General features: G+C 48.4%; 1 protein-coding gene across 1 annotated transcript in view; it reads right to left on the bottom strand.

Moving 5' to 3' along the window:
• LOC143808314 (ceruloplasmin-like) overlaps nucleotides 1-17,506 on the bottom strand; it is a 180,275-nt gene extending 162,769 nt beyond the window's left edge. The window contains exon 1 of the mRNA XM_077290837.1: nucleotides 17,478-17,506. The gene's annotated coding sequence lies outside the window, so the exon portion shown is untranslated. The remainder of the gene's footprint in view (nucleotides 1-17,477) is intronic.
• Nucleotides 17,507-17,935: the final 429 nt, after the last annotated feature.

Genomic DNA, 17,935 nt, shown 5'->3' on the forward strand with positions numbered 1-17,935 from the left:
AATAGAGCATTGCAGTAGTCCAGGCGGGAGTGGATTAGGGTGACAGTGAGGGTTTTTGTTGTCTCCATGGTGAGAAAAGGGCGGATTCTATAGATGTTCTTTAGGTGTAAGTGACATGAGCGGGCAAGAGATTGTATGTGGGAGGTGTAGGAGAGATCGGAGTCAAACATAACACCCAGACAGCGTGCCTGCTGCCGGGTGTTATTATGGTGCCACCCACGGAGAGGGAAATGTCAGATTTAGGGAGGTTAGTAGAAGGCGGGAGCAGAAGAAGTTCAGTTTTGGAGAGGTTGAGTTTCAGATAGAGAGCGGACATGATGTTGGAGACAGCGGACAGTCAGTGGCGTTCTGTAGTACAGCGGTGGTAAGGTCAGGGGATGACGTGTATAGTTGTGTATCATCAGCATAAAGATGGTACTGAAAGCCAAATCTGCTGATGGTCTGTCCAATTGGGGCCATGTAGAGAGAGAAGAGAAGGGGGCCAAGGACTGAGCCCTGAGGTACCCCAACAGTGAGCGGAAGAGGAGATGAAGTGGAGCCAGAGAACAGAACACTGAAGGAGCGGTCAGAAAGGTAGGAGGAGAACCAGGAGAGAGCAGTGTCCTTAATGCCTAGTGACTGGAGCCTAGAGAGTAGGAGAGGGTGGTCAACAGTGTCAAAAGCTGCAGAAAGGTCGAGGAGAATGAGCAGAGAGTGGTCACCGTTACATTTTGCTGTCAGAAGGTCATTGGTCGCCTTGATGAGTGCAGTTTCTGTCGAATATAGGGGGCGGAAACCGGACTGTGAAGGGCCTAGGAGGGAATGAGTGGAGAGGTAACGGGTAAGGCGGGAGTAGATCAGGCGCTCCAAGAGTTTTGAGATGAAGGGGAGATTGGAGACCGGTCTGTAGTTGGTTGTGCAGGATGGGTCAAGGGTGGGGTTTTTTTAGTAATGGAGTAATGATAGAGTGTTTGAAGGAGGAGGGGAAAATGCCAGAGTAGAGTGAGAGATTAAAAATTGTAGTTAGGTGAGTTGTGACGACTGGAGAGACAGACTGGAGGAGGTGTGAGGGAATGGGGTCGGTGGTGCATGTAGTCGGATGAGAAGAGGAGAAGAGCTTGGAGAATTCTTCTTCTGTGATGGGATCAAATGTGGAGAGTGAGCCAGGGGAGATGCAGGGAGGGATGGGAGTCATTGCACTTGGTGTCTGGGAGCAGATTTCCTGATGGATATTGTCTATTTTCTCTATAAAGTGGGAAGCCAGGTCATCAGCACAAATGTCTGTGATAGGGTCTTGTGCTTTGGGCCTGAGGAGGGAGTGAAAGGTGTTAAAAAGCTTCTTGGGGTTGTTGGATAGTGAGGAGATCACGGTGGTGCAGTGGGACTGTTTGGCGAGGTGAAGGGCAGAGTTATAGGTCCTTAACATAAGTTTGAAGTGTATGAAGTCTTCTGGTGTGTGAGTTTTCCTCCATAAGCGTTTAGCACTCCTAGAGCATCACTGGAGAAATCGGGTTTGCGATGTGAGCCAGGGCTGTTTCACTCTGTGTTTGGAGGTTCTGAGGGTGAGGGGAGCTACTTGGTCAAGGGTGCTTCTAAGAGTGTCGTTGTAGTGATGTACAGCCAGATTAGGACAGGAAAAAGAAGAGATTGGGGACAATGATGAGTGTAGGGAGTCTGAAAGTGTATGAGGGTTAATGGCATGTAGATTTCTGAATGTGTGGTAGATAGGAGAGTGCTGGGGTGGGCGAGGAATTGTGAGTGTGAAGGATAGAATGTTGTGGTCAGAGAGGGGAAGCGGTGAGTTATCTAGGTTGGAGATTGAACAGAGCCAGACAAAGACCAGGTCCAGGGTGTTACCATCTTTGTGTGTTTCAGAGGTTGAGAGCTGTGGGAGACCTAGAGAAGTGGTTAGTGATAGGAGCTGGGATGCAGATGTGGAAGTGGGGCTGTTAATGGGGATGTTGAAGTCTCCCAGGATAAGGGTTGGTACTTCTAAGGACATGAAGTGCGGCAGCCAGGCTGAGAAGTGGTCCAGGAAGTGGGTGGGTGAGCCTGAGGGCCGGTATATATTAAAGTGTATCGTGGCACAGCTGTAGTGGTGCTCAAAAGAAGGTTCCCACACCAGAAACTAAATATAATAAATTTTGGCACTCAACTTTGTCAACTGAAAGAATTTTATTCGCTGCGAATAAAATTCTTTCAGTTGACAAAGTTGAGTGCCAAAATTTATTATATTTGGGGGCCGGTATATGACTGCTACTCTGAGGGAGAGGGGATGAAAGAGCCTGATGGTGTGGACCTCAAAAGAAGGGAATGAGAGTTATGGAACTGGGGGTATAACCTGGAACGTGCATTGTGGGATCAAGAGTATGCCGACTCCACCACCAGGTCTGTTTGTGGGTCTCAGGGAATAGGAGAATTGTAAGCCACCATGGGAAATGGCAGCAGGGGAGACAGCGTCAGAGTCTTGGATTGAGGTTTCAGTGAGGGCCAACAGATTCAGAGAGTTGTTGACAAAGTAGTTGTGCAGGAAAGGAAGCTTGTTACATACAGACTGTGGATTCCAAAGGGCACAATTGAAAGAGAGAGATGAGGGAGTGCAAGTAATATTAATAAGGTTAGTATGGTTTTGATATGAGGTAGGGTAGCGGTTGAGGTGGGGGGATGGGGGACCGGGGTTGGGGGAGATGTCCCCCGAAATCAGTAGGAGTAAGAAGATAAAAAGCAAGTCGTTTTTGGAAGTGTATGAAGTTTTTTTGTGCAGTGTGTTTGGGCAAGATGGCCTGAGGTTTTTCAGGAAGGTGAGAAGTGCATGGGAGCTGTACATGGGAGAGGGAAGGAGAGAGGATCTGATGTATATGAGACATGGTGGAGGGGGAATTGGGCGGTGAATGTGGATTGCATGGGAGCATAGGAGGATAGGAATAAAGCACATGGATAAAAGGGAGAACAGAGTGTGGGTTACCTGACTCCTGCCCTGACTAACTGCCATGGAATAACTGCTGTATCACGACGCTTATCTTCGTGACGCTTTGCTTCTGTGATGCGTGCTCCCCCACATGTGTATACAATACTCATATGTCATAGCTATAGGTTTAACGTGTCCCAAAAACTGCTATATAATTGTCTAAGGGTCACTTCCGTCTTTCTGTCTGTCTTTCTGTCTGTCTTTTTTCTGTCTGTCTGTCACAGAAATCCCAAGTCGCTGACCAATCAGCTGGCCGCGACCAATCAGCGACAGGCACAGTCCGGCCGCGAAATGGCCGCTCCCCACTCCACTACACTCAGTGCCCCCTCCATACTCCCCCCCAGTCAGCGCCCGCCACCCACATAGCGTTGTAGCAGTCCGTTGTAACCGACTGCGTTACACCGCGGCATCGCAGTCTGGTAACGCTGCTATTAACCCTATGTGACGAACTTTTTAATATTGATGCTGCCAACCAGCATCAATAGTAAAAAGATCTAATGTTAAAAATAATTAAAAAAATAAAAAATCGTGCTATTCTCACCTTCCGGCGCCTTTCCCGTTCCTCGCGACGCTCTGGGCCATGCATTGCGGTCTTGCGAGATGATGACGTAGAGCTCTCGCAAGACTGCTACATCATCATCTCGCGAGACCGCAATGCATTATTGGGACCGGAGTGTCGCGAGGAGCATCGCTAAATGCCTCGCCTGGATCCGGGGGCCGCCGGAGGGTGAGTATATAACTATTTTTTATTTTATTTTTTTAATGGGGATATGGTGCCCACACTGCTATATAGTACTTCAGCTGCACTATATACTACGTGGCTGTGCTATATACGGTATTATGTGGGCAGTGTTATATACTACGTGGGCAGTGTTATATACTGCGTGGGCTGTGTTATATAATACGTGGGCAGTGTTATATACTGCATGGGCTGTGTTATATACTACGTGGGCAGTGTTATATACTATGTGGGCAGTGTCATATACTACGTGGGCTGTGTTATATACTATGTGGGCTGTGTTATATATTACGTGGGCTGTGCTATATACTACGTGGATTCAGGAAAAAACAGCCGCACTCTAAATTTGGGTTTTCGAATGCATATCATAAGCAAACGTTTATTGAAGTCACCACAGTAAAACATAAGGGTGTCGAGGTAACGTTTCAACCCACTGACGGGTCTTTTTCAAGCCTCGCTTAAGAGAAAATGGTTTGAAAGAGGAAAAAAACCACAGTACGGTATAACCAAGTATGGGCTCCTTAGGAGAGCATTAAATTTTGAGAATAAGAATCCGGAAAGGCACGGGATGGGGATATGGTCCCTATAGAGACTGCGGGTCCAGACTGCCAGGTTCCCTGTGGTGCTGTGCAGTCTGGACCCGCAGTATTCCATACTGTGTTTTTTTTTTTCCTCTTTCAAACCATTTTCTCTTAAGCGAGGTTTGAAAAAGACCCGTCAGTGGGTCGAAACGTTACCTCGACACCCTTATGTTTTACTGTGGTGACTTCAATAAACGTTTGCTTATGATATGCATTTGAAAACCCAAATTTAGAGTGCGGCTGTTTTTTCCTGAATCTATGATTTAATTGGATTTACTCCAAGTTCAGCCTGCACCAGACTTCCCTTTTTTTCAAGTGTGCACGCCATTGTCTGAAAAAACTATATACTACATGGGCAGTGTTATATACTAAGTGGCTGCTATATACTATGTGGCTATGCTATATACTACGTGGCTGTGCTATATACTATGTGGCTGTCTGTGTTACGTGGGCTGTGTTATATACTGCGTGGGCTGTGCTATATACTGCGTGGGCTGTGTTATATACTACGTGGCTGTGCTATATACTACATGGCTCCTATAAACTACATGGCTGTGTTATATACTACGTGGCTGCTGTATATTACATGGGCTGTGTTATATACTACGTGGCTGCTATATACTACGTGGCTGTGCTATATACTACATGGCTGTGTTATATACTACGTGGGCTGTGTTATATACTACGTGGCTGTGCTATATACTACGTGGCTGTGCTATATACTACTTGGGTTGTGTTATATACTACATGGCTGCTATATACTACGTGGCTCCTGTATACTACGTGGCTGTGCTATATACTATGTGGCTGTCTGTGTTACATGGGCTGTACTATATACTATGTGGCTGCTATATATATACATACATATGCTAGAATACCCGATGCGTTAGAATCGGGCCACCATCTAGTGAGGTGTAGCGCCCCCACCGCCGCAGGGCCGAGGGGTACCCGGTACCGGGCCTCTGAGTCTGTGCTCTGGGGTTGTCACGGTGGCTAGGCCCGGTCCGTGACCCTGCTGAGAGGCGTACAGTGAATAATAGATATGGATGGTGCTGTGGTGCAGTAAATAACGAGGACACCAGGTTGCAGTCTCTTTACCTCTTTACTGAAGGTTTTAGAGTCCTCAGTCCAGAGCGCTGTCAACAGGGCTGTTTGAGACCTGCCGGTCCAAAGGCACATCTGGAGTTCTCTTTACAGGTGGGAATCAGTGTCTACCTCCTAGCGCTGGGTGTTGTAGTCCTTCCCTGCTGAGCTCCCGGGATAGTCCTCACAACTGATTCTGTCTGTCTCTGATGTTCATTCTCTCCGTCCCCCAGGTGATATGGTAGGACGCACCCGTATGACGGGGTAGGCCTGGAGTTCTTCCGGGACCCTAGAGTCGCCCCTCTCCCACAGCTGCCTCCGTTGTCTGCTTAGGTGATTTGTGTGAGACAGCCAACCTATAATTGGCTGTCCGGCCGTGGTTTGCAGTAGTACTTAGAGTCTCTTACTTGCTCGGCGTTCCGGCCACCGACTGTTTGCGCCTCAGAAGGATGTTGCCTCGGTCTAACAGCACGACTCCTTCTGGTCCTAATGCCTCTTTTCTGTATTCCCGTTGTTCACTGGTTAGTTCTGCTCTTAGGAGTCTGCCAGGATCCCATCCCTGACAGGTCCTCTCACTAGCTCTTCCCAGTTACTTCTCTCCTCTCTTCCTGTCCAACCCCCAGTTTTACCAGAGTGTGAGGAGTGGCCTACTAGATAGGACCACCCCCCCTGGTGGCCGGAGTGTGAAGTGTAGTGAGGTGTTACCTGGTCAGAGAAACTCCTTTAGTGCAATCAGACGTACCATAGCTCCCCATAGTGGCGGAGCCACAGTACTGCAACGACCAGGACTCTGGGGCGCTGCACTCCCCCCCGGTTAACTCCAGTACTCCCGGACTGGAAAAACAAAAACAACAATACATGTTAACAGGAAACACACAAAAATTTTTGAAATAGCATAACAATTAAACATAACAGTGCTTCCCTTTATGGGAGGTGAGGACTCTTGAACGTTGCAAAAGTTAGGTCATGCACAGTTTATGACTCAGTTCAATGGTTGAAACAGCGGGGACCCCAGGTAAACAAAGGGGTCCCCTTTTGAAAGTTTTTGAGCAATTCACCGTCCATTACTCTATTGTCCATTTTTACTCTATTGTCCATTTTTAATACCTGTAACAAAATATATGCACACAATATTTTCAAGTAAATAGCAGCCCTCGCTAATACCTCCAAGTTTCGTAGCGGAGGGGAGTTTGATTTTGAGTGCTGCGTGTGGACCTTCGCAGCGCAGGGGTTGCTATTGGCCTAACAGGGCCCGCTATGCTTGCTACCGCTGGTGTAGTGCACTGTCTTCTAGCTACACTTCTAGTGAGTCTGGGTAGCACTGGCAGGTTGGGGCTCTCAGAGCTGCTGCTATCAACAGTGGGTACAGCAGATTCACCGATAGCAGAGGGAGGATTTGCCGGTTCAACGGTTGGCATGGCATCTTCAGGTAAGGCTTGTTGAGGTTGCGGGACCGGATGATCTGGTACCACCATTGTTTCTGGTGGGTCCGGCTGTTGAAACATTAGAACAGGTACCACGATGGCTTGATTTATCTGAGTCCAGGACTGGGGAAAGTCACCAAGGACGGTATGGATCATCTTCTCCTTTTCCACCGGCGGGGAGATTTCTGGGGCCATGTCCCTCTCCCTCAACTTATCGGGGCAGACCTTAAGGTGATCCCTGGATACCGCTGTCGAGGTCTCCCCTCTGTCCTCACTGATGAGACAGACCTTCGTGTTATCGAAGTCGGATGGCAAGATGGTATACGGTTCCGCTTCCCATTGGTCATCGAGCTTGTGTAATCTTCTCTTTCGTTTAAGTACTTGCTCACCAGGTGACAGGGGAATCGCAGGAGCGTGCTGGTTGTAGTCCCTTTCTTGTTTTTGCCTAGCCTGGGCGAGACTTCTTTCCACGCACTCCTGTACTTTGCGGTACCTTCGCTGCCTTTCTGCATCCCAATCTGCATCCGGCGAGGTATCTTCGGGGACTAGGACCCCCATGTCCAGATCAACGGGTAACTGGCTAGGCCTCCCCCTCATTAGGTACGCTGGAGTACAGTTGGTGGAATTTACTGGGATGTGATTGTAGATATCCACCAAGTCAGGCAACTTTGTCGGCCACAGGTTCCGTTCCTCTACGGGCAAGGTCTTCAATAAGTCGATCACGGGTTCATCTTTTTGCACATCCCATTGGTTTGAGGATGGTACGGCGTGGTTCGGATCTTCTTACACCCGTACAGTTGGCAGAACTCTTGGAACACTTCTGCTTCGAATGCTGGTCCCTGATCGGTCAGTACCTTCTCTGGGTAGCCATGGGGCCTACAAAAGTACTGCTGGAAGGCCTTGGCGGCAGTCCTGGCCGTTAGATCCTTGACAGGTACAACCACCAAAAATCTGGAGTAGTGATCTACGATGGTAAGGGCGTAGATATAGCCTGACCGGCTAGGTGTCAACTTCACATGATCCAGCGCGACCAGTTCGAGCGGCCGTTTGGTGATGATAGGCTGCAGGGGAGCCCGTTGGCTGCCACGGTCCTTCCTGCGTAGGCTACATGGACCGCACTCCCGACACCACTTCTCAATGGCTCTCTTCATGCCAATCCAATAGAACCTCCCTCGGAGTAGCCTCTCTAGCTTCCTCCATCTGAAGTGTCCGGCTCCATCGTGGTAGGCTCCCAGAACCATGGGCGCATCTCGCCTTGGCACCACTATTTGCCACACCAATTCATGAGTACGTGGGTCGATGCTCCTCCTGCACAGCTTGCCATCATGGATAAACAGTTTGCTTCTCCCCTTCCACAGCTGTTGGGTTTCTTGTGGATCATCTGGGCCAGGGTGCAACCCTGCCTGCGTCAAGAGCTCTTTCACCCGACGGACCGCGGGGTCACCATCCTGGGTTTCCGCCCATCCGTGATGGGGCAGGGGATTCAGCATGGCATCCGGTTGGTTCTTGCGCCTGTTCTTCACATGATGAGAGCTCTGAGTGGCTTTGGGGCGATGGAATGCTGGCAGCTCCACCTCTTCAAGTGCCTCCGGGTCTTCTCCCGCTTCTGGCAAATTGGGCATTCGGGACAAGGCATCGGCATTGGCATTCTGGTGTCCTGCCCGGTACTTGATGGTGAAATCGTAGTTGGACAGCCGGGCCATCCACCGCTGTTCCAAGGCCCCGAGTTTGGCAGTATCCAGATGCGTTAGCGGATTGTTGTCCGTGAAGACGGTGAATTTCGCGGAGGCCAGGTAGTGTTTGAACCTCTCTGTCACTGCCCAGACGAGGGCAAGGAATTCCAGCTTAAAGGAACTGTAGTTGTCAGGGTTCCTTTCCGTGGGACGGAGTTTCCTGCTGGCGTAAGCGATCACCCTTTCTTTGCCTTTCTGGAGCTGGGACAGCACGGCTCCTAATCCCACATTGCTGGCATCTGTGTACAGCACAAACGGTTGGTCGTATTCGGGGTAAGCCAGTACCTCTTCTCCCGTCAGTGCCGACTTCAAACAAGTGAAGGATCCCTCCAGCTCCTCGTTCCAATCAAAGGGGGTGTTCCTCCCCTTGGTCTTCTTTGGTTGGCCTACCAACAGGTTTTGCAACGGTGCGGCCTTCTTGGTGAAGTCCTTAATGAACCTCCGGTAATAGCCTACCAGCCCGAGGAACTGCCGGACTTCGTGGAGGTCACTGGGCTTTGGCCAGTCCTTGATCACTGTGACCTTGTCGGGGTCTGGGGCCACTCCTTCAGCGCTCACCACATGGCCCAGGTACTGCACTTTAGGTTTCAGCAGGTGACACTTGGACGGTTTCACCTTTAAGCCGAAGTTGGACAAGGCTTCAAACACCTCGGCCAGGTGCTTCAGATGGTCTTCGTAGGTCTTAGAGAAGACAATGACGTCATCCAAATACAGCAGCACAGTCTCAAAGTTCATGTGTCCCAGGCAACACTCCATCATCCTCTGGAACGTCCCGGGAGCATTGCACAATCCGAAGGGCATGTAGTTGAACTCGCAGAGACCCATTGGTGTCGTGAAGGCCGTCTTCTCTTTGTCCGCCTCCGCTACAGGAACCTGCCAGTACCCACTGGTGAGATCTAAGGTAGAGAAGTAGTTAGCAGATTTTAAGGCAGCCAGAGACTCCTCTATCCTGGGCAGTGGGTATGCGTCCTTATGTGTAATGCGATTCAACTGCCTGTAATCAACACACATCCTCATTGTACCATCTTTCTTTTTAACAAGGACTAACGGAGCTGCCCAGGGACTACAGCTGTCTCTCACCACCCCAGCCTCCTTCATTTCCCGCAACATGTCCTTGGCACACTGGTAATGAGCTGGGGGTACAGGGCGATATCTCTCTTTTATGGGTCGGTGATCTCCCGTGGAGATGTGATGTTGGATCCCTTTCACCTGCCCAAAATCTAAGGGGTGTTTGCTGAATACCTGCTCGTACTCGTGTACCACCCTGTAAGCCCCCTGTTTTTGATGGGATGGGGTAGAGTCAGTGCCCACATGCAATTCCCGACACCAGTCTTTCGAGTGCTCTGTAGAACCTTTGTTCTCCGCCACGTTTGACGGGACCAAGGGTTCAGGTGTCTGTATCACACTATTATTGACAGTGAACAGTTTGGCGAGCGTGGTATACTTGGTGAGGTGAACCTCTTCCTCCCCACAATTGAGGACACGTACGGGCACTATCCCCTGGCGGACGTCGACCACCCCCCGGGCTGTCAGAACAGTAGGCCTATTGTCTGAATATACGGGTTCTACCAAGGCCTGGTAGTCCTTACCCCTGAGCTCTATGGCTGCCCGACACCATATTAACATTTCACTCCTGGGGGGTATCGCGATGGGGTTTGAATCACTCACAGTGACACGACCAATCTCACCACCAGTCAGCTCTACCTGCTGTCTCTGCATCAGAGCTCTGATTTCCTTCTGCAGGGCACGTTGCTCACTGTGGCCAGCGGTTTCTGCCACCTGTTGCAACAAAACAATAACTTCTGCAAGACAATTTTCTATAATATTAGTACCAAGAGTCATCATGGGATTACATTCTCGACGATCAATATCAACAATCACAATCCCTTGGGCTTTCAATTCCACCCGTCCCACCTTGATGGTGACCTCCTTATACCCCACTTGTGGCAACGGCTGACCATTACTGGCTATTATGGTGAAATCATCGTCAGGGCCACGAGTAATATCAGTGTCCTCCCAATACCGTTTATAAAGCACGTAAGGTATAGTCGTCACCTGAGAACCGGTGTCCAGCAAAGCGTTCAAGGGGATTCCATCAACCACTACAGGGAGAACTGGTCGTCCTCCAATATATTTAGTTCTCCAATGCTGCGGGCCTGACCGTCCTACTCCTGGGGGTTTGCCCTTTGCCCCAGGGGTTGCTCGTTTAAAGGACAGTACCTTGCAAGGTGGCCCACCTGGTGACAGCGGCGGCAGATGGGTCGTCCGTCCTGATGGAAGCGATCGCTGTCCCGGCCTCTGGTCGGTGGGGTCCTCTTCTGTCGCGTCCAGGGGACATCTTCTGGTCTGGAGGCTAGCTGGATCTTTTCCTTGGGGGCCTCCTGTAGGGACTGCACCGTCCGGGCTAGGGCAGCAACACTCTTGGTCAGCTCCTGCATCTGAAGACGGAGTCCTGCAGGGGAGTCGTCCTCGAAGCTCTGGGCGTCGGCCTCCGCAGCAACTGGGGTATCCGATGCCACCTCCTGGTGGTATGTGAGAGCGGGGCGCCTGGGTGGTACTGCGCGGCTGGGCTGTCGCTCCTGCAATGCCTGGATGGCTTTATCTTTGAATTGCGCAAAAGTCAAGTCTGGATTCTGCATGGCCAGGAAGTGCAATTGGCCCCGCTGGTGACTGCACAGGAGCCCCTCAATGAACCGCTCCTTCAGGAGTTTATCTTCATCCTGCATGCTGCCGGGGTCACTCTGCTTAATGGCCCGCATCGCCTCCTGGAGATTAAGGGCATAGTCCCGTAAGCTATCCTGCGGTCTCTGTTTGCATCCATAGAAAGTCAGCTTAATTTCTGTAGCAGTGCGAGTATCGAAGGTGGCTTTAAGCTTTGCAAAAATCTGCTGTGCAGTTCCCTTATCCTTGGCGGGCCAGGACTTCAATTCTCTCAGAGCCGCCCCAAAGAGTTGGCCGATTATCATATGAACCTTCTGCGGCTCTGTCAGGGGATAGAACTCGAGCAGGCTGCAGAGCCCTTCCTTAAAGTCAGTGAATGTATGCGACTCCCCAGAGTATCGTGGGAGCCAGGCCGCTCCGGGCAGGTACGGCATAGAGAAGGGCATTATGGCTTTTGTATTAGCGGCAGCGTCCGACTGGCTGAGGGGAACAGCGGGTTCTGCGGCAACCGGTGGTGGTATTAGGGCCGCGGCTTCGCCCACTGCGGGGACCGGAGCTGCCCCTGCGTCCGCGGCTGCGGCCGCCACCTCTTCTCCTCCGGACTCGGACATGGCTGTCCCTTCCTCCCACTAACCTGCTGGAGGTCGGAGTTCCTCTTCCGGGATTGGCGCCTTACCGCGCTTTCCGTTCCGCGCTTCTTTTGGCCGGTTCCGCCCATGAAGCTGAGGCTCCTCCCTCCATGCGCGGCAATGGCGAATTTTGGCGGTAAATGGCAATACACAGTCCAAGCACAATAAATCACAGTTCCAAAGCACACATGACCTGATTCTTCAGGCTTAAGTACATCCTGTTCGTGACGCCAAGTTGTAGCGCCCCCACCGCCGCAGGGCCGAGGGGTACCCGGTACCGGGCCTCTGAGTCTCTGCTCTGGTGTTGTCACGGTGGCTAGGCCCGGTCCGTGACCCTGCTGAGAGGCGTACAGTGAATAATAGATATGGATGGTGCTGTGGTGCAGTAAATAACGAGGACACCAGGTTGCAGTCTCTTTACCTCTTTACTGAAGGTTTTAGAGTCCTCAGTCCAGAGCGCTGTCAACAGGGCTGTTTGAGACCTGCCGGTCCAAAGGCACATCTGGAGTTCTCTTTACAGGTGGGAATCAGTGTCTACCTCCTAGCGCTGGGTGTTGTAGTCCTTCCCTGCTGAGCTCCCGGGATAGTCCTCACAACTGATTCTGTCTGTCTCTGATGTTCATTCTCTCCGTCCCCCAGGTGATATGGTAGGACGCACCCGTATGACGGGGTAGGCCTGGAGTTCTTCCGGGACCCTAGAGTCGCCCCTCTCCCACAGCTGCCTCCGTTGTCTGCTTAGGTGATTTGTGTGAGACAGCCAACCTATAATTGGCTGTCCGGCCGTGGTTTGCAGTAGTACTTAGAGTCTCTTACTTGCTCGGCGTTCCGGCCACCGACTGTTTGCGCCTCAGAAGGATGTTGCCTCGGTCTAACAGCACGACTCCTTCTGGTCCTAATGCCTCTTTTCTGTATTCCCGTTGTTCACTGGTTAGTTCTGCTCTTAGGAGTCTGCCAGGATCCCATCCCTGACAGGTCCTCTCACTAGCTCTTCCCAGTTACTTCTCTCCTCTCTTCCTGTCCAACCCCCAGTTTTACCAGAGTGTGAGGAGTGGCCTACTAGATAGGACCACCCCCCCCTGGTGGCCGGAGTGTGAAGTGTAGTGAGGTGTTACCTGGTCAGAGAAACTCCTTTAGTGCAATCAGACGTACCATAGCTCCCCATAGTGGCGGAGCCACAGTACTGCAACGACCAGGACTCTGGGGCACTGCAGAGGCAATATACAAATAACTAATATGCATATTTCACAAGTCAGTGGAGTTCTTCTAATATTGTAGAAAATACCAGGACAGAAGCATGCAACCATACGAGGAAAGGAAACTAAAAAAAAAAATAGTAGCTAATGTAAGTCTATGGGAGGAAATGGTATGTAAACTGGCCTAGAAATTGTTGGAGGTCAAATTTTTCATTTTTGGGGAATCTCCACCACGGACCACATCAAGTCTCAAGCCTCATAGACCATTTGTAAGAACCAATGATTGCATTGTTTCCTCATTTGTAACCTAAAACTTGTTTTTGTGTGCTAAATTCATATTTATAACCGCTTTTGAATGAATATTAAACCAACTCGTTTTTCCCACACAATTCTATATTGAATGTCCTTTCAATCCTCACCGAGCTCTTACTTGAAATTAAGAAGGTGTTATTTTTTTCTAACAATGGACGGAAAAAAATTTGACACGTGAACAGCACCAAAGACTATCATAGGTACAAGTGATATTCGTGAAAAAAAACGGATAGCACTTGTAAGTGAGAAACTAATGTGTAAATGAGGCCTTGCTGGAGAAGTGGCTTCAAGGAGAACATATATTATATTCTCCCTGCAGGCACTCACTTCCAGTCAACGCAACAGTGCAGGAGCAATTATAGTCACGGCTCACTATACTGTGAGCGAGCTGTAATCACTACTTTGACTGACAGCCTGCACTGCACATGCTGCACACACTTTTAATCAAATGTCGGGACTGGTTTGAGTGCTCACTGTGTAATAACTGGTGACTGTAACTGGCCGCTGTACCACCCCAATTTGACTGGAAACAAGCCGCCACAGTGATAAAATAAGTTCATTTTCTCCCTGTAGGCTCTGCTCCAGTAAGACAACATAACATGGTTTTATGGCTATTTACCTATAAATTAACCTTATATCTGTAGATAAATAACAATCCTCGAATTGACAGGTTCCCTTTAAGCTCACACACTTAAGAGAAAAGTTGTGGGAATTCGACAGTTTCAGCATGACCAACGGACTATATTATCTGAGATTTCGACACGGCCAATCCTTTGTTCTAACAGGAGATAAGCTTCAATCAGACATCTCTTTTGCTGGCTGTGATGATATTGTGAAGGTTATAAACCGTTCCTATGCGGGACAATGTTTTTTTAATTTGCTTATTACTAGGGGGCCAGGTATTAGCATTAAATCTTGCAATAATTTAGAGCTACTTCAAATAAATGCTGTATAATACACAGATGTACTAAATCTTGTACGGCAAAGGATGCTGAGTGTCACCGCACTCTTCCAACTGAGTTTCCTCAAACCCCAGCAATTGTAGCTGGCCTGTGACTGATTAGAGCAAGATCTCTTAACAGATCAGCGGCCTAAGCCCCAAATTATATGTTTCCCCATATGAACAACCCCGCCAAAATATTTAAGTAAATAGTTATCTGTTGCGGCAAAGACAACAATAAATATTACCTATATACATAAAATACTTTACAGCAGACCAATATTATCAAAATTATCACTGTACAACGGCCAAATAATACCGATACACAATGAAAACTACCACTATATAGTGAATAAATGGTACTATACCTCTACAGAACAACCCAAACTGTACAAAGACCAATAATACCAATAATACCACCATACATCCACCACTATATAATGACTAAATAAAAAAATAAAAGCAAAATTTAAAAGAAAAATATTACTCACATATGGTGACCATATAGTGGTAGTTAATAGGCTTAACACCCCACTTACAGGTTCAATGTGATGTGGCAGTGGGATTCATACAGTCTGATCAGAATGTTACTTAAGAAATAGGTGCTTTGTAAAATTTGGCAAAGCTGCAATAGATCAATGCATAAGTTTTCGACACATGATTCGTGTGATTTTCTGCAGTTATGTTATATACAGTATAGTATTATGGCTCCCATCGCTACCCTATACAGAGTATGATGCCCCCATAGTTCCCTATATTCAGTAAGATGCCCCTCCGAGTTCTCGATATGATGCACCCACACCTTCTTTACATAAAATGGTGCCCACCAAATCTCTCTAGCTACAGTATGATGGACTAGTACAGCTCCCTATGTACAGTATGATGCCCACTATATTTCTCTATATACCGTATGATGGCCCCACAGCTCCATATATACAATGTGGTTCTCCCACAGCTCCCTATTGACTTTACGATGACACTACAGTTCCATACATACAGTATTATGACCCACATAGCTCCTCTATACACAGTATGATTTCCCCATAGCACCTCTATACACAGTATGATGGCACTCCATAGCTCCTTTACATACATTATGATGTCCCCACAACTCCCTGTTTACAGTTTGACTGCCCTACAGTTCCATGTATACAGTATTATGACCCACATAGCTCCTCTATATACAGTATGATGTCCTCATAGCTCCTCTATTTACAGTATGATGTCCCCATAGCTCCTCTATACACAGTATGACACTCCATAGCTTCTTTATATACACTATGATGTCCCCACAACTCCATACATACAGTAAGATGGCCCAGAGCTCCATATATATATAATTTGATTCTCCCACAGCTCCCTATTTACAGTTTGATTGCCCTACAGTTCCATGTATACAGTATTATGACGCACATAGCTCCTCTATACACAGTATGATGTTCCCATAGCTCTTCTATACACAGTATGATGTCCCCATAGCTCCTTTATACACAGTATGTTCCCATAGCTCTTCTATACACAGTATGATGTCCCTATAGCTCCTTTATACACAGTATGATGTCCCCATAGCTCCTCTATACACAGAATGATGTCCCCATAGCTCCTTTATACGCAGTATGATGTCCCTATAGCTCCTTTATACACAGTATGATGTCCCCATAGCTCCTCTATACTCAGTATGATGTCCCCATAGCTCCTTTATACACAGTTTGATGTTCCCATTGCTCTTCTATAGACAGTATGATGGCCCCCACAGCTCCTTTATATATAGTATGATGTCCCCACAGCTCCTTATATATGGTATGATGTCCCCACAGCTCCTTATATACAGCATGATGGCCCACAGCTCCCTTCACATAGTATGATGTCCCCATAGCTACTCTATGCACAGTATGATGTCCTCATACCTCCTCTATTTACAGTATGATGCCCCATATCTCCTCTACACACAGTATGATGGCCCTCCACAGCTCCTTTATATACAGTATGATGGCCCACAGCTCCCTTCCCACAGTATGAAGTCCCCATAGCTCCTCTATGCACAGTATGATGTCCTCATAGCTCCTCTATTTACAGTATGATGTCCCCATAGCTCCTCTATACACAGTATGATGGCCCTCCACAGCTCCTTTATATACAGTATGATGCCCCCACAGCTCCTTATATACGGTATGATGGCCCACAGCTCCTTTCCCACAGTATAATGTCCCCATAGCTCCTCTATGCACAGGATGATGTCCTCATAGCTCCTCTATTTACAGTATGATGTCCCCATAGCTCCTCTATACACAGTATGATGTCCCCATAGCTCCTCTATACACAGTATGATGTCCCCACAGCTCCTTAAATACAGCATGATGGCCCACAGCTCCCTTCCCACAGTATGATGTCCCCATAGCTCCTCTATACATAGTATGATGGCCCTCCACAGCTCCTTTATATACAGTATGATGCCCTCAAAGCTCCTTATATGCAGTATGATGGCCCACAGCTCCCTTCCCACAGTATGATGTCCCCATAGCTCCTCTATGCACTGTATGATGTCCCCACAGCTCCTTATATACAGTATGATGGCCCACAGCTCCCTTCCCACAGTATGATGTCCCCATAGCTCCTCTATACACAGTATGATGTCCCCACAGCTCCTTATATACAGCATGATGGCCCACAGCTCCCTTCCCACAGTATGATGTCCCCATAGCTCCTCTATACACAGTATGATGGCCCTCCACAGCTCCTTTATATACAGTATGATGCCCCCAAAGCTCCTTATATGCAGTATGATGGCCCACAGCTCCCTTCCCACAGTATGATGTCCCCATAGCTCCTCTATGCACTGTATGATGTCCCCACAGCTCCTTATATACAGTATGATGGCCCACAGCTCCCTTCCCACAGTATGATGTCCCCATAGCTCCTCTATGCACTGTATGATGTCCCCACAGCTCCTTATATGCAGTATGATGGCCCACAGCTCCCTTCCCACAGTATGATGTCCCCATAGCTCCTCTATGCACTGTATGATGTCCCCACAGCTCCTTATATACAGCATGATGGCCCACAGCTCCCTTCCCACAGTATGATGTCCCCATAGCTCCTCTATACACAGTATGATGTCTCCACAGCTCCTTATATACAGTATGATAGCCCACAGCTCCTTTCACACAGTATGATGTCCAGGACAGCACTCCTCTCACAGTCCCCATAATGTAAAAACCATAAAGGTTACTCTCACCTGATCCTGATTCCCTGTCCACAGCAGCCTGGATCTCCTCTTCTCAAGTGTATAAACAGTGGGCGGCACAGGCGATGCCGTGCATGTAGTGATGTCACCTTAATGGTGTGTTACAGCGTGCCAACTACACTATTGAAGTTCTCTTATATGGATTTATAAGGGTTTTGTATTTTTATGCAAGTAAATCCTCATCACAAAATTCAACAACTTTCTATTATACTGTGCATCTAAAATTGCTCGTCACGATTTCTCAGATTTCTGTTTGATGTCAGTGGATAAGAACATTCTCCTTTACATTCAGTAGCTATTAATCCCACACATGCAGTCCTGCTCCCAGGTAAGAAATGGATACACTATATCCAGTATAGGCAATGATCTACAAGCTAAGCAGCCTAGACTGAGACATTAGCAAACATTTCACATATTTCTTATGCTGACCTATTTAGCATATCTTAAAA

Source organism: Ranitomeya variabilis, chromosome 2 (assembly GCF_051348905.1).
Source record: "Ranitomeya variabilis isolate aRanVar5 chromosome 2, aRanVar5.hap1, whole genome shotgun sequence".
Taxonomy (NCBI): domain Eukaryota; kingdom Metazoa; phylum Chordata; class Amphibia; order Anura; family Dendrobatidae; genus Ranitomeya; species Ranitomeya variabilis.